The following is a 22,620-nucleotide window of genomic DNA, read 5'->3' as shown; positions in this document are numbered from 1 at the left end:
TATTCAAAATTGGTGACCCTGGAGGACATTATGCTGAGTGAAGTATCTCAGTCACAAAAGGACAAATACTTCATGGTGACACTGTTGTAAAACAGGACTGACATTGGGATTGGGTTGAGACTGAGAAAGATGGGTTCAATAATGTAGACTACATTGAAACAGATGAGGGAGAAAACTGTTTAAAAGAGATATGTGATTAGGTATTTTTGTCATGACAGGAGTCCAGAGCAAAGGCTGCATAGTGGAGTGGACCTGGGCGGAGGAATTGTAAAACAATGAAAGAATTTTACTTTTCCAAGAGGGTAGTGTACTAGAGGGGAGTGTTGGGAGGGGAGAAAAGTGCAACAATGAATGAATGGAAATCCAAAGTCTGTAAATTTTCATTAAACTTAATAATAACAAAATCCTGGCCTCCAAGGAGAGACTAGGTTTTACCGCCTCTATGACAAGTCACTGAAAAGACCATGGCCTGGATTAGGTGCACATTTGTATCTAGACTGGCATAGTTGCTCTTCAGCACTCTGGAGAGGTCCATGACAACAGATTTTCTCAATGCAGTTCGTCTTTTGATTTCCTGACTGCTGGTGTAAAGAGTATTGATTGTAGATCCTAGCAAGCTGTAATTGCTAACAACCTTGATCTCTTCTCTGTCCTCGATCTCTGCTGCCAGTCAGCCCAGTGGTGACAGTGTAAAATGGTGCAACTACTGTGCAAGGCTGTATGGCACTTTCTGAAAAAGTTGCAAATAAAGACACAATTTGACCCAGCAATTCCACTACTGGGAATTTACCTTAAAGAAACCATAACCGCCACCCAAGCATATATATGCATACCCATTTTATTACAGCTCTGTTCACAATAGCAAAGAGCTGGAAACAACCCAAGTGCCCATCAACAAATGAATGGATAGAGAAGCTCTGATGTGTTCACACAGTGGAATACTATGCAGCATTGAAAAGCAAGGAACTCATGAAATATTATGCAAAATGGATGACATTGGAGGACATTATGCTGAGTGAAATATCTCGGTCACAAATATGGCATATGTCCACTGTTGTAAAATGCGACTGATACCAGGGTTGCAGGAAGACAAAAAAGGAGTGTAGGAATGATATGTATTGCATTGAAACAGATGAGGGAGAGAACTGTTTAAAAGGGATATATGAATGGGTATTCTTGTCATTACAGAAGTTCAGAATGAAGTCTAAATAGTGGAGTGGACTTGAGGGGAGGGATTGGATAACAATGAAAGAGTTTTTCTTTCTTTTCAAAGAGAAGAGTGAATTGGAGGGGAGTGGGGTGGGTAGGGAGAAAAATACAACAATGTATGACTGGAAATCCTAAGTCTCTGTAAACTTTTCATTAAAATTAATTTTTTAAAAAGTGACCTTTGCTAAAATAGGTATAACATATTAAAAATAATAAATGTACTTGGCTGCTAACCTAAATGTTAAAGAGATTGGAAACTTGAATCTATTCAGTGATACCTCAGAAGGCCTGTTGGTTTACTTTCAAAATAGTCAACCGTTGAAACCCTTATGGAGCATAACTTTACTGTCATTCATATAGGCCAACTTAATGGTTCCTTCATAAGACTTAATTTCTTTTTTTTTTAGTATAAGATTTAGAAAATTAGGAACCCTGTCTATGCCATTATATCCACTAGAGGTAATACAATGAAGTACATGCCTACCGCAAGTGTTCAGATAGTTATGACTGAGTTTAACATCAGCTTTTTGCTTATGTTTAGAGGTGTATATACTCTTATCTCTTTGAATAACCTAATCAAACAGTTTAGTACCACCATTTTAGACACACAAACTCCCCACTCTCTCACTCTGTGCCTACAAATTAGAACTCATTGCTGACCTTCCAGTGAGCTTCTAGAGGTTCCACAGGAGAAGGATGGACAATCTTCACCTGTGCTATTAACTTCCTCTAAAACCCATCCGAGGATCAGCTATGGGTTGGTTCTAACTCGATGGTATACAACAACAACAATATTGCATAGGAGGATATTATCCATCTTTTTCCTGCATATCCACAAGTAAATATGAACATCTAGAGAAGAGCCGCCTTTGGGTTGGCAGGGCAACTTCCAGGCCACTAGGCTACCACAGCTTCCCTTATATATACATGAAAAAATTAAGTCTTTGTGAAATGATGTACGAAGATCACACAAATATTAAGTGAATGAGCTGAGATTGTAAGCTTGGCCAGTATAGCTTCAAACTTCACAGAATTACATTATTCTGTAGAATGCCCATTGTGAGTAGTATAAAATAAATTAACAGATAAATAATAGAATTACTAAGCAGGCTAGATTTATAGCAGATCTTTTACTTCAAAGTTCTGCTATTTTGTCTGTTGTTTCTCTTGTGGATTCGTGAAGCTCATCTCATTGTAATCATGTAGACATCCCAGGCTGACAGTATAACCACTATCTCAAACTTTACCAGTGTCCTCTCAGAAGAAATGTAATTTCTGAGTGCTATTCTTCCAGCTCTGAATAAATGTCCACTACTTTTGCTACTAGTTCTTTGGCTGTAGCCATGGTGTCAACTACCAAGGATCAGGTGGTTTTTGTTGTATTTGTTGTTGTTGGATGCTGTCGAGTCATGCACAACTCATAGCAGACTTATAAATAACAGATTTGAACCCTGTCCTGTCCTGCTCCATCTTATTTAATATATGTCTGGAGGGAAAGGAGAACTGTATATTAGTAATTAGCACTAATCAGAATCACAGTTAGCATAGCATAAAACTGTAGAAGGCTAGTCAGGATACATACATTTAGATAGCTAGAAACCCAGATGCCAATTATACAGTAACATAACCAATGAATTAGGAAAGATTTCAGTTAAGATTACTATTAAAGTGGTCTTTAACACATTTAAAGATGTTTAACATTACTACTCATCAGGGAAATATAAATCTCAAGTTCAGTGAGATATCACTTCATACCCACTAGGATGGTTGGACTAAAAAAGACATAAAATTGTTGGTGAGGATTTAGAGGAATTGGAATCTTCCAAAACTACTCATAGAAATGGAAGCATAGCTTGGCAGTTCTTTAACAGGAGGCCGTTCCTCAGAGGGTTTGGCTCATGGTGCCAGCCTAGATTTGTGGTTGAGGTTGGGATCCTCCCTGGACCAGGGAATATGGTGCTAGGTGGTTGCCTGGTGAGTTACTTACTTTTCTGTGACCAGGTGCCTTTACTTCTGGAGATTCTACTTCTGCTGCATTGTGTGTCTCAGAGTCACTTGCAAATCCTTCCTACAAGCTGAAGCTCACATCCTCTGGTGCTGCCTACCCATAGAGCTCCACCAGCATTCCAAGCTAGGAATATAGTTACTTCCACTCTCCAGTAATCCTTTGCTCTTACCTACCTGATGAATTTATAAAATGTGAAGATCTAGTGGATCATGTTCTAAATGCAGCTGTATCTGAGGAACTCAGCTATGGTTGTCTAAAGTTTGGTGGTCAGACCTACAGTGACGTGGAAAACACTTCAGGCCTGTGCTAGTCCCTCAATGGAATTGAGTATACTAGTTCCAGGGCCTTCTTACGAGAGAATAAACCTTGTATAAAGTGTACTGGACACTACTTCATTACCACTTTTACTCTACTCTTTCTTCTTGGAGTGTTTTGTTTCTGTCTGGGACAAACTAGCGCAGCAGTAGGAGAACTTGGGATTTGGTGGTTCGTTGACCTTATTTTGTTCATAACTGGTGGGCTGATGCCAAGTGATGATAGGAACTGGTGTATTGTTTACTAAAAAGAATTTTTACTGTGGTCAAGGAAAGCAAGTTGAACTGTCTTCTGAATTCATATCTGAAGACTCAAACTCTTCTTTTCTTGATACCAGATGAATTGACTATTACTTTCCATCTACAGCTTGGAAAACGTCTTTTGGATATCCAGTCCAAATTTTATCTTGCATACTTGAAATGACATACAAACAGTGTTGTGAAAATCAAGTTTCTACCTTTCTCATGTACAAAATGCAAAGGAGAGTAATAACTTAGAAGCTATAGATGAATTACCATGCCCCCTCTCATTGTACATTGCTCTTTCTTTGGTCCTTTGGAGCAAGTGGATCCAGTAAGATGAATGATTTTTAGCTGTTTGTCTTTTTGTCACCACAATGAAACCAAGCCAATGAAAATCTTCAACAGAAGGAGAAATGGCCATCAATTTTCATTAACACCAAAATTCTGACTTTCTGAATTTACACTGCAGGAAAAAAAATATTGCCAGCTTGGAAAATTGTATGGATATTTTTGGTAGGCAGAGTGAAATTAAAAATGAAATTTGTTTTGTGGAAAACGGAAAAGAAAAAAAAGGTTAAGCATAGAGCTACTTTAAGACAAAACCAAACCAAACCTTACTGCTGCATTTAAAAACCTTTCATTGACATCTTACAATTAACCAGAAATTCCATGTCTAGGTATATATTTAATTGAGCTCTATTGTTGGCTCAGTGGTAAGAAATGGCACTGCTTACCTGATGGCGTACAGTCCAGCTGCATTGAAGGAGAGAGGTGAACAGTCTTTTCTCATGTGATTTACTGGTTCTGAAAACCTGCTACAGGGTTATCGATGAGTTAATTCTGACTTAATGGTACACAAAAGCAACAGTGTATCCCACAGAAATGAAAACTTGTCTAAACCAAAATTTGTACAGGAATGTTTATAGAAGGATTATTCACAAAGTAAAAAGTAGAAACAACTCCAATACTCACCAGCCAATGAATAGGAAAACAAAATGTGTTACATTTAGCCAATATAATCTTACTCATCCATAGAAAGAAATTAAACACTGCTGCATGCTACAAAATAACTGAACCGTAAGCCTTTATTTTCTGAGTGAAATAAGCCATCTAAAATAGCACATACTGTATAATTCCATTTATGTACAATATTTAGAATAGGTAAATCTAAGCTGTTCTTTGGAGAAGGACATCATGTTTAGAAACGTGGAGGGATGGTGAAGGAGAGGAAGACCCTCAAGCAGGTGGATTGGCACAGTGACTGCAGCAATAGGTTCAAGTGTCTCAGAGATTATGAGTATGGCACAGAATAGAACAGGATTCAGATCTGTTGTTCATAGAGTCACTATGAGTCATACTGTAACAACACCAGATGACAGCAACGTAGAGCTAGAAGTTAAACAAACAAACACCCCGGAAAAACCACCCTAAAGTAATTGCCAGGGGCTAGATAGTTGAAAGAAAACAATAACCCTTAATGGAGATATTTGGAGAGTATGATAAAATGTCTGAAAATTAATTATGGTAATAGTTGCATAATTCAGGATTCATGGAAAAAGAATTTAATTGTGCATTTTAAATGGGTGAATTGTATGATATGTAAACTATACATGAAAATAGTCCAAATGTCCAACCACAAACGAGTGAATTGAGAAATTATAGTACATGCACACTATGGAACACTGTGAAGCATGCAGTAGCAGTGATTTTGTAAATTATTACCTAACTTGGGGGTGACTGCAGAGCATTATGCTGAGTGAACTAACTCAGTCCCACAAGGACAAATGTTGTATAAAACCTTTATTGTAGAATAAGGACCCAAGGGTGGTGGGGGACAATGGAAGCAGAGGGATGAGGATGTGAAAGAGGTGGGGAGATTAATCTTGGAGTTATACAGTTTGATGGGTAGGAGGTGAGGGAAATTGGAAGAATCTGTACTAGAAAACAATGTTTTCTAATTTTGTAAATAAACTAGTTTGGTTTTTTTAGAAAAGTAACTTGGAGAAAGGGAGGGTAAACGGTGCAATAATGAATGAATGAAAATCTAACTTTTATGTAAACTTTTGTTAAAATCACAGTTAAAATAAAAAACTTGGCTTAAAAATATATAATTTTATAGAGACATATAATAAATATATTAGAAAAATACTATCTGGGTAATGAGAATGTGCCTCAGCATCCATTTTGGCAAAAAGATTGTTAAACTATCGCTATATGCAGTTGATATTATAATGTACACAGAAAACCCCAAGGACTCAACAAAATAAATATTAGAATTAGTAGACCAGTAGAGTGGCAGGATATAAGATCAATACCCAAAAATCAGTGCCATTCCTCTACAGTAAGCCAAGAGAACTCAGAGGAGCAAACCAAGAAAGCAATACCATTTACAATAGCCAAACTCCAAGGTGAGATACCTGGGAGTGAACCTAATTAGAGACACAGAAGACTTGTACAAAGAAAAGTGCAGAACATTTCTGCAAGACAAAATAAAAGACCTTAATAAATAGAAAAATGTTCCCTATTCATGGGCAGGAGGACTCAATATTGTGAAAATGACAATCTTTCCAAAAGCAATCTACATGTTCAATGCAATCCCAATCCAGATACCAAATTCATTTTTCAAGGAAATCGAAAGGGAAATTGCCAAGTTTATTTGGAGAAGAAAGAGACCCTAAATAAACAAAAATAAAGTGGGAGGCATAGTACTCCTTGATCTCAAAACCTACTATGAAGCAGTAGTAACCAAAACAGCATGGTACTGGTACAATGACAGGCATAAAGACATGGAGCAGAATTGAGAACTCAGAAATGGACTCAGCTATCTATGGTCAATTGATATTTGACAAGGAAAGAAAGCCTATCAAATGGGGAAATGACAACCTCTTCAACAAATGGTGCTGGCAAAACTGGACTGCTACCTGCAGAAAGCTGAAATAGACTGTACATCTCACATCATAAAAATCAACTCAAGGTGGGTCAGAGAGACGTGGGAGTAAAGCCCCAAACCATAAGGTTCATCAGAGACAATCTGGGACCAAGCTTAGAAGGGTTAGACTGCCAAATACAGCCAGAAGTATACAATCTGAAGAGGATAAAATTGAAGAATGAGACCTCCTAAAGATTACATCTCTGTGCTCATCAAAAACTTTTCTCCATAGAGTGAAAAGAAAACCTACTGACTGTGAAAAAACATTTGGCAATACCATATCAGACAAGCGTCTCGTATCAAAAATTTACAGAATCCTGCAGGGCCTCCACAAAAAAAAAAAAAAAGACTGATAACACAATTACAAAATGGGCAAAAGACATAGAATTTTTTGTTGAATACTTTCAGGTTGTAACCAAACCTATAGCCTACCCTCCAGGGAGTTTTCAGAGGCAGTTAACTGCACTGAAGATTACCCATCTTTCTTCTGTGGAGCAGTAGGTGGATTAGACAGCTCAGTTCTTTACAACTGTCAAGTCAACTCATTATGACCCCATAAACAATAGATCAAAACCTTACTCTGTCCTGTGACATCCTCATGATCTCTGTGGTGTTCAAACCCATTGTTGCACTGCATTAATCCATTTTATTGAGAGTCTTCCTCTTTTGCTGAGCCTCTACTTTTCCCCCGATTAATGTCTTTTCCCAAGGACTGACCTCTCTTAACAACATGTTGAAAGTATATGAGATAAAGTTTTACATCTTTGACTAAGAAGAGCACTTTTACTGCACTTTCTCCAAGACAGATTTATTTGGTCTTTTGGCAGTTAATTGTGTAGTCAATTCTTCTGTCTTCAGTGGACAACATTGAGAAAAATAGGAATTCCATAACACTTAATTGTACTCATGCAAAAATCTGCACATAGATCAAGAAGCAGTTATTTAATCAGAAAAAGGAGATACTTCATGTTAAAATCAGGAAATACTGTATCCTTTCTCCATATTTACTCAACCTGTATGCTATGCAGAGATTTGAGAAACTGGACTATATGAAGAAGAATGTAGTTTCAGGAATGGAGGAGACTCATCAACAACAAGTGATACCACCTTACTTGCATAAAGTAGACTCAAAGCACTTTCTGAAGAGCAAACAACACTATAGCATTCAATATGGACTATACATCTCAAAGTCAAAACAAATATCCTTATAGCTGAATCAATAGACAACATCATAATAGATGGAGAAAAAAAATTGAATTTGTCTATGATTTCATTTTACTTGGATCCACATGGATATATCCCTGGCAGCAGCAGTCAAAAAAAAATGCATTAAGTTGAACAAATCTGTTGTAAAGGACCACTGTAAAGTTCCTGAAGATCAAGAATGTTACTTTAAAGAATAAGGCATATGTGACTCATGGCCAGGATATTTTCCATTACTTTTATGGATGTGAAAGTTGAATAATAAATAAGAAAAATGTAAGAAAAATCTCAGAGAGTAGTAATGTACTTACTAGTCAGTATACCTTAAATTTGTGTTACTTGGGCCTTTTTAATAAACTGAATTTTAAAGAACAGTTGTTAGGAGAACAGAATTTTTCTGAGATCTATTTTGAGAGTCATTAATCAAAGCATACCATTTGGCTGTTGAAGATCTGACTTAGAGAAAGAATATAAAGCTAGGAGAAATAGGAAACTTGTTTTGAAATGGGAAAATTGATGGCGGAATTAAGTGTCTTGGCGGTTGTAATCATATGGCTGGTTTTGTCTTTCAGTCTTGCCAGTTATACATATGAAACTATAATGCCACTCTCATTGCTGTTGAGTTAATTTTTTTATTAATTTTAATGAAAGTTTACAGACTTAGGGTTTCCAGTCATTCATTGTTGAACTTTTCTCCCTTCCCACCCCACCCTCCCCAATTCACTCTTCTCCTTGAAAAAGAAAAGAAAAACTCTTTCATTGTTATGCAGTCCCTCCTCTCAAGTCCACTCCACCGTGCAGCCTTCATTCTGAACTTCTATAATGACAATAACCCAATATATCAATTTTAAACATTTCTCTCCTGCATCTGTTTTAATGCAGTATACATCATTCCTTCCCTCCTTTTCTGTCTTCCCTCAACCCTGGTGTCAGTCCTGTTTTACAACAGTGGTCATATGCAATATTTGTCCTTTTGTGACCAAGATATTTCACTCAGCATAATGTCCTCCAGAGTCATCCATTTTGCATTATATTTCATGAGTTCCTTGTTTTTCAATGCTGCATAGTATTCCATTGTGTGAATATACCAGAGTTTCTCTATTTATTTGTTGAGGGGCACTTAGGTTGTTTGCAGCTCTTTGCTATTACGAACAAAGCCACACGAAACATGGGTGTGCACAAATCTGCTTGGATGGCAATTATGATAAATTCCCAGTAGTGGAATTGCTGAGTCAAATGGTATTTCTATTTGCAACTTTTTGAGAGCATCATACAGCCATCCATAGTGGTTGCACCATTTTGCACTGCCACCAACAGTGAATAAGGATTCTAGTTTCTCCACAACCTCACCAGCATTTGCTGTTTGCTGCTCTTTTGAATTTTGTTATTCTTACTGGGGTGAGAAGATATCTCATAGTTGTTTTTATTTGCATCTCTCTTAGAGCTAGGGACTTTGAACGTTTCTTCATGTGTTTGTTTGCCATCTGAATGTCTTCTTTGGTGAAGTGTTGTTGAGTTAATCTTAACTCAGCTGGTTCTCATTTCTAAAGCTGCAAATTGCAAGGAAGGAGTTTGTCTAGTTTTCTTCTTTAGAGCTGCTAGTGCATTGGAACCATCAGATTGGTGTAATTTTTCGCATTATCAGTGCAAGTTAATATGGACTAGGCCACCAGAGCTCTCCCATAACAATAATACTAGCTTTTTTTGTGCCTAATACTGCTTTTGAGTATTTTACTGTATGGCTTGACCAAGGTAGAGTTTCAAGGATGTTCCAACTCAATAGCGGCTGCATTGTAGAAAAATCCTTAGGATTTGGTTGGTGTCATCATTGTGTTGTTGTTGTTATGTGCCATTGAGTCACTTGTGACTCATAGCGACCCTATGTACAAGAGCTCTAAATGCTGTTCTATCCTGTGCCAACCTAGCCATCTTAAATGCATTCTCTCCCACTACTCCAGTCACAGAATTGATCCATCTCATGGATGGTCTTTCTCTCCTGTGCCGCCCCTCCACTCTGCCAAACATGATGTCCCTCTCCAAGGACCAGTCCCTCCTTGCAACATGCCCAAAGAATGTCAGACGGAGCTTCAGAATCCTTGACTTCAAGGAGCATTCCAACTTCACCTTATGCAGGACAAACCTGTTTGTTCTCCTAGCAGTCCATGGTATGTTCAACACTCTTCTCCAGCACCACAGCTCAAAGGCATCAATTCTCTCTCTATCATCCCTATTCACTGTCCATCTCTCTGATGCATAGCACGTAATTGCAAAGACTATAGCCTTAGTCTCCAGCCTGACGTCATTGCTCTTCAGTACTCTGGAGAGGTCCCTCACAGCTGACTTTCCCAATGCAATTTGTCTCTTGATTTCCTGGCTGCTGTTACCAAGAGTATTGACTGTGGAGCCAAGTAAACTAAAATTGTTAACTATCTCAATCTCTTCACCATCCATAATGATGCTGCCAATTGGCCCAATGGTGAAAATCTTTGTTTTCTTGATGTGAAGAAAAGTAATTTTCTATCAGGGTAAATCATTCATGGGAATTTACCAACTTTATTTTTCTTAGATATCTTTTAGTCAATTCCATCTCATCTGACCCCACGTACAACAAAACAACTTTGTTTGGTCCTGCATTATCCTCATAGTTGTTGCAATGCTTGTGTCACTGTTGAAGTCACTATACTATTTCATCTCACTGAAAATTTTCTTCTTTTTTTGCTGACCCTCTTCTTTCCCAAGCATGTTATCTTTCTCCAGAGAATGGTACTTCTCAATAACATAGCCAAAGTATCAGAGATAAAGTCTTACCATTTTTGCTTCTAAGAAACATTTTGACTTTACTTCCTCTAAAACAGATTTCTTTTTCTTTCAGTCTGTGAACCCATCATTCAAAGCTATCAATTTTTTTTTTCATTCAGACTTACTCATTGTCCAGTTTTTGTGTGCATACCAAATGATTGAAAATACTGTGGCTTGGATCAAGAACACCGTAGTCATTAAAGAGACATATTTTCATTTTAAATACTTTAAGTAGATCCTTGACAGCAGATTGCACAATGCAGTTCATTTCTTGATTTCCTGGGTGCTGTTTCAATGGGTGTTGACTGTGGACCCAAGTTAATAAAAAAATGTTTTGCTTGTTAAGATATTGAAAAACACATTAAAAAGCATAAAGAAAAGCAATAATCACCTTTTGTTGTTGTTAAGTGCCGTTGAGTCATAAGCGACTCATAGCGACCCTGTGAATGAAAGACCTGGACACGTGTATAACTTTCATCCTCTCTCCAGGTTGGAGGCAAGCTATTTCGGAAGTGGATTCCACTCCTGCTTCCAAGGTTGTTTTAATCGGGAACCTCCACCGAACACTGTCCACCATGCATAACCATTATTGTATTTGGCACATCAATGTCACAGTGTTTAGCATCACAGCAACCATGAGTTTCCTCTGTACAGCAATGCACAGACCAGTGCTATACCAATTAGAGGAATGTTTGATAAAAACCAATTAAAACAACATCAAGAAAACAAAGATTCTCACCACTGGGCTGATTGGTAGCATCATGATAGATGGTGAAGAGATTGAGATTGTTGACAGCTTCAGTTTTCTTGTCTCTACAATCAACACTCTTGGTACCAGGAAATTAAAAGACAAATTGAATTGGGAAAATCTGCTGTCAGAGACCTCTTCAAAGTACTGATGAGCAACAGTGTCAGTCTGGAAACTAAGGTGCGCCTGATAAAGGCCATGGTCCTTGTATTTACTTTCTATGCATCAGAAAGCTGGACAATGACTAGGGGTGATAGAAGGAGAGTTAATGGCTTTGATCTGTGGTGATGGAAAAGAGTATTGAATATACAATGGACTGCTAGGAGAACAAACAAGGTGGTCCTGGAGAGGGTGAAGCTAGGCTGTTCCTTAGAGCCAAGGATTCTGTTGCCTTGTCTGACATACACTGGACAAGTTACAAGGTGGGATCAGTCCTTGGAGAGGGACATTATGCTTGGGAGGGGGAAGGGACAGTGCAGGAGAGGAAGATCCTAGATGAGATGGATAGATTCAGTCACTGGAGAAATGAGGATAGGTGTGTCGGAGACAGTAAGATTGGCAAGGCATAGAGCAGGGTTTAGGGCTGTTGTACATAGGGTCGCTACGAGTCGCAGGCCACTTGATAGCACATAACAGTAATAACAATAATCACCTACTTGGAAATAATTATTCTTCCAGTTAGTGTTAAACATGTACAAATATTTTATGAAAGAGGTGTAACTGGCATCTTTTATTGTAGACATTTTTCCTTGTTAGCAAATCAGATAATATTTCAGTAGTGTTTTATATCATTTGTCTTAAGCATAATTAAATTTGTCTATTCCTGTAATTTCATCCTTTTAGGGTGCTTAGTTTTAACAAGTAGTTTTCTCATCTAGGGAGTTCTGATGGCCTAGGTGCAAGACGCTGCACTGCAATCTCAGAGGCATGCAATTTGAGTCTTTCAGCTGCTCCACAGGAGAAGAATGAGCAGTCTTCTCCAGTGTTTTTAACTGCCTCTCAAAACCAACCACAGGGTCAGCTGTGGGTCAGTTCTGACTTGATGGAACAACAACAACAACATTTTCAACCAGAATTTAAATTCTTTTCTTGAATAACTTATTGAGTGCTCACTATAGGTTAATCTCTGTTTTAGGCACTTGAAATTTATCTTCTGTCCTTGTACAGTTTTTGCATTCTAATGAAAAGAGAGGTAATGAACATTAGAATAGGTTAACACAGACATCTTTTCTTCTAGATTGCAAGAAGGTAACAAAGAAACACTACATTCATTAAGACTTTTATTAGAAGTGGGTCAGAGGTCACCAGATTCTGTATATATGCTAGCAAAATATATAATTTTCAGATTCTCTATGTTGATTCTAGCTAAAAATATCATGTTTTATTCTAAAATAGCAGATGTTATTTATAACGTCATTTTACTATACGTAATATAAATGATAGTTATGTTTTGACTTAAAAAGTTCCAAAATATCAATTTTTTTATTAATACTTTAATGAAAGTTTACAGAAAACTTGAAATTTCATTCATTCACTATTGCACATTTTCCTCCTTAGCTCCCTTAGTTCTCTTGCTTTTAAAAAATATTATTTCACTATGAGTGGTTTGAATCCACCAGATGCTCTCCTGGAGACGGAGGGGCGGCAATCTTCTCTTGTACCAGTAGCATCCGTTTGACGGCGCACACACACACACAAAACAATAAAATAAAAAATAAAATTTAGAAAAAAAGATTCTTTCAGTGTTGCACAATTTTCTCCCTCACCCCACCCTCTGTACAATTTGCTGTGTACCTCTTACTCTGGACTGTTCTCACACAAATAATACTTAATCATGTATTCCCTTTAACAGTTCTTTCATATGTTTCAATGCAGCATGTCAGCCCTGTTCTATAACAGTGGCATTATGCAATATTTGTCCTTGACTGAGATATTTCACTCAGTATAATGTCCTCCAGGGTCACCCATTTTGTATAGTATTTTTTAATTCCTTGTTTTTCAGTGTTGTGTAGTATTCCATTGTGTAAATAAACCACAACTTCTCTATCCATTTGTTGGTGGGCACTTGGGTTGCTTCCGTCTCTTTGCTATAATAAACATGGTTGTGTGTATATACATATATTATATTGGCAGTTCTGGTTTCCTTAGGGTATATTCTCAGTAATACAATTGCTAGGTCAAATAGTATTCCTATTTCCAACCCTTCGAGAAAGTACCATACTGCCTTCCAGAGTGATTGCACCATTTTACACTCCCACCAAGAGTGAATAAGTGTTCCAGTTTCTCCACAGGCTCACCAGCATTTGTTGTTTGCTGCTCTGTTGAACTTTGCTATTGTTACTGGAATGAGATAGTATCTCATAGTAGTTTTGATTTGCATCACTCTTATAGCTAGGGATTTTGAATATTTCTTCATATGTTTGTTTGCCATCTGAATGTCTTTAGTGAAGTATCTATTCATATCCTGTGTCCATTTTGTCATTGGATTGTTTATCTTGTTGAGATGAAAAATTACTTCTTTGAAATATTACTTTCCTGTTTGACAATAGTCAAATCTATGTTTTGGAAATTTCCAGATGTTAGTACTTAAGCATTTTTTAATAGAGCTTCCATTTCTTTTGTTTTGCCTGATTTACTATCCTAATAAGTGAGCCAGAAAGAGGTAAGTTAACATTTTATAGTTAGATATGGCAAACGTAAGTTTTATCATGTGCATTTAATTTAAAAAGTTAATGTTAAATCTAGTTTTCTGTGATGTTAATGATACAATTATTTGATATAAATATCACCATGAAAGAGTTTGAAAGAGAGTTTGAGAAATGTAGTTTAGCAATCATGTAAGTTGATAAGTTTTCTTCCTGCACTGATATCTCTAGAAATCTCATCTTAGATTTTCCCTTGTTTCTATAGATTTTTAAAAATTAGTTATTTAGTTAGAAAGAAAAGAGAGGTCATGGGTTCTAAAGTTCCAAGATACATGTTATGGAAAGAAACAACTATTCAACAGCAAAATTAATATTCTAAAAACAAAGCAGTATCTAATGAATTATACTGTTGACTTCAATTCAGCTATAATATGAGTGCCAATATTTTTTGCACACTTTCTGTGTCCCAGTTACTATGCCAAACTCTTTGTATGAATTGTATTATTTATCACAAGAACTCTTTAAGGTAATTACTGTTATTATAACTCCTTCACCCACTGACTCATTGCTGTACAGTTCAAACTGACTCCATTTGACCCTCCATTTCTAAGCGTGAATTCCAGCTTTATTCACTCCTACCCAAAAGTATGAAAATGCTACTTTTAAAAATTTTTGTTAATTTTAATGGTAATTTACAGAGACGTAGGGTTTCCAGTCAGTTATTGTTGCACTTTTCTCCCTGCCCACCTCCTCCCCCCCAATTCACTTTTCTCCGTGATGAGTAAAAGAAAAACTCTTTCATTGCTATGCAATCCTTCCCCCCAAGTCCACTGCACTGTGCAGCCTTCATTCTGGACTCCTGTCATGACAATAATACCCAGTCATATGTCCCTTTAAACAATTCCCTCCCGCATCTATTACAGTGCAGTATACATCATTCCTCCCCTTCTTCTCTGTATTCCCTCAACCCCAATGTCAGTCCTATTTTACAATAGTGGCCCTATGCAATATTTGTCCTTTTGTGCTGAGATATTTCATTTAGCATAATGTCCTCTAGAGTCATCCACTTAGCATAATATTTCATTAGTTCTTTGTTTTTCAATGCTGCATATTATTCCATTGTGTGAATATACTAGAGCTTCTCTATAATGAAGGTATACTCTGAAGTCAGGGCATATGGATTGCGTTTGGTGGTTAATATTGTTAGGTCTCATCACTTAGACTAATGACCCTGTGAACAACTTTATCCTATCCTGCAGCATCCTTAGCATATCTGTTATGCTTGAGTCCATTGTTACAGTCACTGTGTCAATCCATCTTATTGAGGGTTATTCTTCTTTTTCTCTGACCCTTCAGTTTTCCCAGCATTATGTCTTTTTCAAGGCATGCCTACGTGCACAAAGTGTGTTAGAGGTTTCAAAATCCTTTATGGATTGTCCTGTTCTATTTTGTACTGGATACACTTGTTTGCTCTTGCAGTCTGTGGGATATTTAGTACTCTTCTCTAACACCACGATTCAGAAGCACAGATTCTCCTGTCATCCTCATTCATTGTCCAGCTTTCAAATGCATAGGAAATATTTTTTAAAGATCATATTAATACCTTGGTAATTAGTGAATAAACCATAGAAAGTGTGGGGGGCAGTTTGAGACTAGCTCTGAGGGTTATAAAATTCTTTTTAGTTGACCTGTGCCTAGGTACACTGTGCATGAATGCATGGAAAGTCACAAGGAGTACTCTTCATGGAATGTTGTAATCTAAGCATGAGCTGGTCCCGAAGTTCACGCTATTGTTCACATACACCAAATCACCTAGGTCTTGCATTGCCAGCACTGTGTGAAGGATGGCAGCAAGACTGTGTAGGTCTGGGTGTGGGTATGCACTCCTGTAATGGCACAGGATCACTAAGTGGCCATCAGATACATCTCCTTCATTGCCTCTGCACCCATGCCATCTCTGCATGGAGGAGATTCACACAGCCTGTGTGTGGCAGCTGGCCAAAAAGATGGTAGGTGGACTGTGTGTGGTTACTCTGGTCACCTGCCTCAAGGTACACCTGTCTTTCCTGCCTGAATGGCCTCCACCAGGGCTGAGGTTTCCCACCCTGATGAGAGCTATTTTAGAGGCAGAAGAAGTTATTTCTTCCAGCATTGAAGAAATTAGTTTGGAGAGCATTAAAGAAATCCTACCAGGAGATATGCTGTTTTAGAAACTGAATGGTAGATTGGTGAGGGTCTGCTGCTGGGAACAAAACTTCTTTGTTGATAGGCACCAAGAGGAGATTAACATTATATCCTTAAAAGGGGGGAGGGGAATTGAAATTGAAGTCAGTAACATGAAAAAGACATTGATACAGCGTGGGTTGAATATATTGTTCAAGAGTTAAATTGGTATGCAAAATGTATATAACACATTTGCTTGAAAATAATGTCCCTAGAGTTATACTTGCTGTCAGGAAAGAGGACTTGAAGCACTTACTGTAGTTCAAGGACTGTAACCTTCAGTATAAATTACAGTGCAATGTAAAGAAAACAAAATTCTTACAACTGGACAAATAAGTAACATCTGGATAAAATGAGAAAAGGTGTACATACAGTCAGAGTCCTTCAAAGCAGCAATCAAGAAATCAAATGAAATACTGAAACAGACAAATCTCCTACAAAGGACTTCTTTAAAGTACTTAAGAGCAGGGATGTCATGGGCTCTGGTGGCCCAGTTTGGTAAGAAGCTATACTACAATTTAAAAGAAATATGGTTTGAATCCACCAGCTATTCTGTGGGATAAGAATGGGCAATTTCCTTCTGTGAGATAGAGTGCCTCTGAAAACTCACTGGAGGATCAGCTATGAGTCGATTCTGACTCAACAGCACACAACAACAATTACAAAGAACTTCTTTAAAGTATTTAAAGCAGAGTTGTCACAGGCGTGGGATTTTCTGTTGCCCCATATACTTACAAATGTTGGACAGTGAAGAGAAAGGACCACAGAAATGATTTTGAATTGTGGTGCTAGCAAAAATTATTGATTAGGCCATACACAGCTATAGGAATAAATTTATTTAGGGAGAAGTGTAGCCAGAATGCTTTTTAGAAGAGAGAATGGTGACCATTATATCTTCTAAGGAAGGGTCAGTCCCTGGAGAAAAAAAAATATACTTGATAAAGTAAAAGATCAAAAAAATAAGAATAACATTTCCTGTGATTTGCATTGTTAGCCATGGATTCAAGCACTGCTATGATTGTAAGGATGGTACAAGACTGATCAAGGTTTCTTTCTATTGAACATGAAATTATTATGTAACAGAACTAACTCACAAGCAGTTAAGAAGAACTACAGGCCTGTCCTGTGGTAGCTAATGGTTACATATGTATCTGCTAAGTAATGTGATTAATCCTAATTTAAATGTCCTCTTGTTTTTGTTCAGTGCTGTCAGGTTAGTTCTAATTTATGGTATCCCTTTGTAAACCTGTAAAACAATACTCAGTTAGTCCTTCATTAATGCTCAGAGTTGTTGTTATGTTTAATCCCATTGTTGGGGCCATTGTGTTGATCCGTTTCATTAAAGATCTTTCTCTTTTTTGCTGACCTTCTCCTAAGTGCAACATCCTTCTCTAGCGACTCTCTCTTTAAACTCAGTTCCTTAGAATTGAAAGCAACTCATAGCCAACCTTATTAGTAGGGTTTTGGAGGCTCTAAATCACATGGGAAGAGATTGCCTGTCTTTCTTTCATAGATTCCAAGAAATCGGAAAGTTGTTCCTTGGCCAGCTAACTAAAATAGATCCATATTTCTGCCTACCACAGAGAAAACTGTATAACAAGTGCATTGTTTCCAGTTTGTTGCATCCAAGTCAAGTTCATATGTACATTGTCACAAAGTAAAACTGAAATTGGCTGCTATATTTTATGTAATAGTTTCTGCAAAAACCTCTTTTTTAGATACTAATATTTGACATGGTTAATTCATATTAATTTGTTGGAATTGTTTATTGTTAATTATGTAAATAGATAATTTTTAATTATTCTTAAATAACATTCACTATTAATGGTTTGAAATAGGTGATAAGCAAACTGATTTGAAATAAAGTATGAACATGTGCCATTGTATTATTACACTGGACGCTTTATTGACATTTACGTTTTTTTAAAAAATGGTTTGTTTGATTTTTAGTTTTGGTTGGTTTGTTTTTGTTTTGTTTTTTAGCATGTATTGTATGTATTTATAGAATATATAGTAAATAAAATCATGCTCTTCCCCCTCAAAAAAAATCTCAATTGGTACTATGTCACTTCCTGCAGCCCTGGTTTTTCTTTCCAGTCCCTTCAGAACTACAAGAATGTCTTCCATCAGTACAATAAATTCTTGAGCATATAGTCCCTCTTGAAATGGCTGAATATTAACCGGTTGTTTTTGGTAGAGTGACTTTATGTATCACTTATATCTTCTTTTGATATTTCCTGTCATTCAATGTTTTTCTTAAAGAATCCTTCAGTATCATAACTCTAGGATTGATTTTTTTTTTGTTCTTTCAGCTTGAGATTTTCAAGCCTTATTTGTCCCTTTTGGCTTTTTAACTACAGGGTTTTACACATCTTATTACAATACTTTGGGGTTTTTTTTAGCAATTTTACATTCTAAAGAAAGTTTCATAATCTCTTCTGAATGACAAAGCCTCATCAGTAAGAAGTAGTAGTTTCATTTTGAGCTAAATTTTTAAGTATTAGGCCATTTCTTCATAGTATTTTAGTATCTTTCGTAAGCAAGCATAAGGGAGAGACAATCTTAAATAATTCTGTAATTATTACCAATCTGTACATTATGTGCTCTGTGAATACTTACAGGGATGGTTCAAAGATATAAACCCATGTATTAAGGGTTATGATAGGTGTTTTCTCTCTGAAAACAAATATAGGCCTTGTTGATTGGATTCTATCTCAAAGCGATCCCGCGTGTTTCTGGGTAGAACTCTTTCAAGGCTATGGCTTCTTGGAAGCAGATATTGCGACCTTTCTTCTGAGATATTGCGGGTAGTTTCCCATTCCTATCTTTTGGTTAGTAATTGAATACTCAATCCTTTGCACCAACTCCATGGCTTATCTCTACGAAGGAAGAGTATTAAAACCAGAACTGGGAGTTTTTACGTGGTAAAAAGGAAGACTTACAGCTTGTGTTTTCAGTGAGCAGAATGTAACTTATTGAGTCATAGAAAGCAAATTTTAGCTGAACTCAGTATGAATTAACTAGGCACAAAAGTAAGAGAAATGCTTTGAGAGTTAGTGAAAATTCTTGTAGTGGAGGCCTTATATGGTAACTTGGTAGAAATGCTAAATATTTACCAGAAGGACTGAATCTAAGGTTTTTGGGGGTTTTTAGTACTTAATTTGGTATGTGGTATATGTTCTAACAAGTTGAAAATAGATCGTGTTATTCCTTTTAAAAAGCATTTCATATCTTCCATCTATGCTTAGGATCTTTGGCATCTTTTACCTAGATTATTTTAATCACCTCTTGACTAGAACCATAGATTGTACTTCTAGGTTCACTTTTTATATTCTGCTCCCAGATTGCATCTCTAATAAAGTATCATGCTGCTCAAATCTTTCACCATTTTTAATGCCTATAGTATGAAGTTCAGATTCCCTAGGATGGAAGTCTTGGCTGTTAATAACTTGGCTCTTTATACTCTTCATGCAACTATAATTTATTGAGTACTACTTTATGCTAGAGTCTGTTAATGTTGAAAGAGTGTCATGAATGTACGACACTATGCCAAATAAGTTCCAAAGAGCTAGGAAGATGTGCTTAGGAAAAAATGTCTATTTCCATGTTTTAGGCTGCTGGTTTGTTGTTGGTTGTGGGTTTGTTTTGTTTTGTTTTTTTAAAGAAAAAGATAAGATTTTGAAAAAACATAACTCAATTTAACAACTCCAAGAAGTCTTAGCTTTTACCACTCCTTTATATAAGCTCTTGCAGAATTATAATGCTTACTTTATTCAAAGATATTTTCTTCATTTCTAACTTATGGCTTAATATTTCCTTTAAATAATAATAATAATAATAAAAGTTTCCTCATAATAGTTTTTGGCTCTCTGGTGGCTTATTGGTAAAGAATCATGCTGTCAATGCAAAGACATGTGTTTTGAATTCACCAGCTGCTTTGTGGGAGAAAGGATGACACTCTCCTCCTGTGCGATTTACTGCCTCTGAAAGCCTTCAGGAGGGTCAGCTATGGGTTGGTCCCCACTCAGTGGTACACAACAACAACAAGCCTACAACTAAGGTGTGCCTCATCCAAGCCATGGTCTTTTAGCTTACTTGCTGCACATCTGAAAGTATGACAGAAGAAGAATGGATGGATGCCTTTGGTTTGTGGTTTGGAGAATAGTACTGAATATCCCTTGGACTGCCAAAGGAACAAACAAGTCTGTTTTGGAGAAAGTGCCACCAGGGTGCTCTATGGAAGCAAAGGATGATAACGTTTCATCTCATATACTTTGGACATGTTATTGAGATTAATGTCCTTGAGGAGGACATTACATTTGAAAAGGTAGAGAGTCGTCATCGTAGGAGATGAAGACCCTCAAAGACATGGGTTAACAACAACAACAACAACAAAAAAAAAAGACATGGGTTAACACAGTGACTGTAACAGTGGGCTCAAGTATACTGATGACTGTGAGGATGGCAGAAGATATGGCAAGGCACAGATCTGTCGTTGTTAGAGTTGCTGAGTTGCTGTCAACATAACAGCACCTAACAAAAACAGTATACACATGTTTCTGGGTAGGCCGTATTTTGTAGCTTTCCTTAATCTATGTTTTGTCCTCTTTTTGGATACTTTTCGTAAAACTTATGTGATAAAAACTTGTCATAAGACTTATTTTTTGTACCAATCATCAGACTTATATTTTTATCATATATACAGTTCTTGGGAAATGACATCATCCTGGGAAAGGTGGAGGGTCTGTGAAAAAGGTAAGATTCTGAACAAAATTAATTGACACAGTGACTAACAATTGGCTTGAGTTTCTCCATCCTTCTCACATTTGGCTGTTAGCTGTACTGGCAGGCATCCACAGGCCCCCATGCCACACCGCCATGTCTTGCAAAATTGAGGAAATTAAAGATTTTCTGCTCACAGCCAGGTGAAAAGATGCCAGATTTGTCAAGGTCAAGAAAAATAAGGATAATGCAAAGTTTAAGGTTCCGTGCAGCAAGTACGTTTATACCCTGATCACCATAGACAAAGAGAAGGCAGAGAAACTGAAGCAGTCCCTGCCCCCAGGTTTGACAGTGAAGGAACGGAAAGGAACCAACATGCTGATTTGATCTATAATAAAATTTAAAAAACAAACAATTGGCTTGATTATATAAGAGATCATGAGGAAGGCCCAGGATAGGACAAGGTTCAGATCTGTTACTCATAGGTTCCCTCTGATTCATAGTTGATTGGATGGTACTTAACAGCAAAATCAACATTGTTAACAGGAAATCCTGGTAGTACAGTAGTTAAAAACATTCAACTATGAACTGAATTAGCTGGCAGTTTTGAACCAACCTAGAGAGTCTATGAAAGAAAAGACATGGCATTATACTTCCATAAAGATTTTAACCTAAAAGATTGTATGGTAGTTCTATTTTACTCTGTCTCATGGGTCATTCTGAGTCAGAATTGATTCAGTACCATCTAACAAGAATTATTTTTTAAGAAATGTAATTATTATTGTTGGTAGATCCTGTAGAGTCAAGTATGACTCATAGTGACCCTATGAACAACAGATCTGATCCCTGCACTATCCTGTACCATTCCCAGCCTCTCTGACACACTTGAGCCCATTGCTGCTGTCGCTGTTTTAGTCTTATCGGGGATCTTCCCTTCTTTTGTTGACCCTCCACCTTTCTTTTTTTTTTAAAAAAAATTTACTTTATTTTATTATTTTTTGTGAGTGTACCGTCAAATCAGATCTGACTGGTACAGGAGGAGACTGCCCCTCCTTCTCTAGCAGAGCATCTGGTGGATTCGAACAGAGTACCTCTGGGATTTCAGTGCAGCTTCTTGCCCCTAGGCCACCAGAGCTCCCTTACCCTCCACCTTTCTAAGCATGATATCCCTTTACAAAGAATAGTCTTTCTTAACATTCAAAGTATAAGCGACAAAGTTTCTTCATCTTTGCCTCCAAGGAGCACTCTGGCTGCACTTTTCCAATACAAGCCCGTATAAAGAAATGTAATTAAAGAGTATAATAGTATACATAATTTATCCCATCTTACTCAGTCTCTCCTCCAACCCCTATGTCTACTGCATTGAAACAGATGAGAGAGAGCTGTTTAAAAGTTATATATTATTAGATATTATTTTCATGACATGAATCCAGAATGAAGGCTGCTTAGTGGAGTGCACTTGGGGGAAGGGATTGGATAATAATGAAAGAATTTTTCTTTTACTTTTCAAAGAGAAGAATGAACTGGGGGAGGGGGAAGAGTGGGCAGGGAGAAAAGTGCAACAGTGAATGAATGGA

General features: G+C 37.1%; 1 protein-coding gene and 1 pseudogene across 3 annotated transcripts in view; both read left to right on the top strand.

The window, feature by feature from the left end:
- PBX3 (pre-B-cell leukemia homeobox 3) overlaps positions 1-22,620 on the top strand; it is a 287,631-nt gene that overhangs the window by 145,993 nt on the left and 119,018 nt on the right. The gene's annotated exons all lie outside the window — the stretch shown is intronic.
- LOC102873811 lies at positions 3,163-3,779 on the top strand (annotated as a pseudogene).

Source organism: Elephantulus edwardii, unplaced genomic scaffold (assembly GCF_000299155.1).
Source record: "Elephantulus edwardii isolate Elephantulus edwardi_28Jun2011 unplaced genomic scaffold, EleEdw1.0 scaffold00116, whole genome shotgun sequence".
Taxonomy (NCBI): domain Eukaryota; kingdom Metazoa; phylum Chordata; class Mammalia; order Macroscelidea; family Macroscelididae; genus Elephantulus; species Elephantulus edwardii.
The sequence above is the reverse complement of the archived record's forward strand: the minus strand, read 5'-3'. Positions and strand labels throughout refer to the sequence as shown.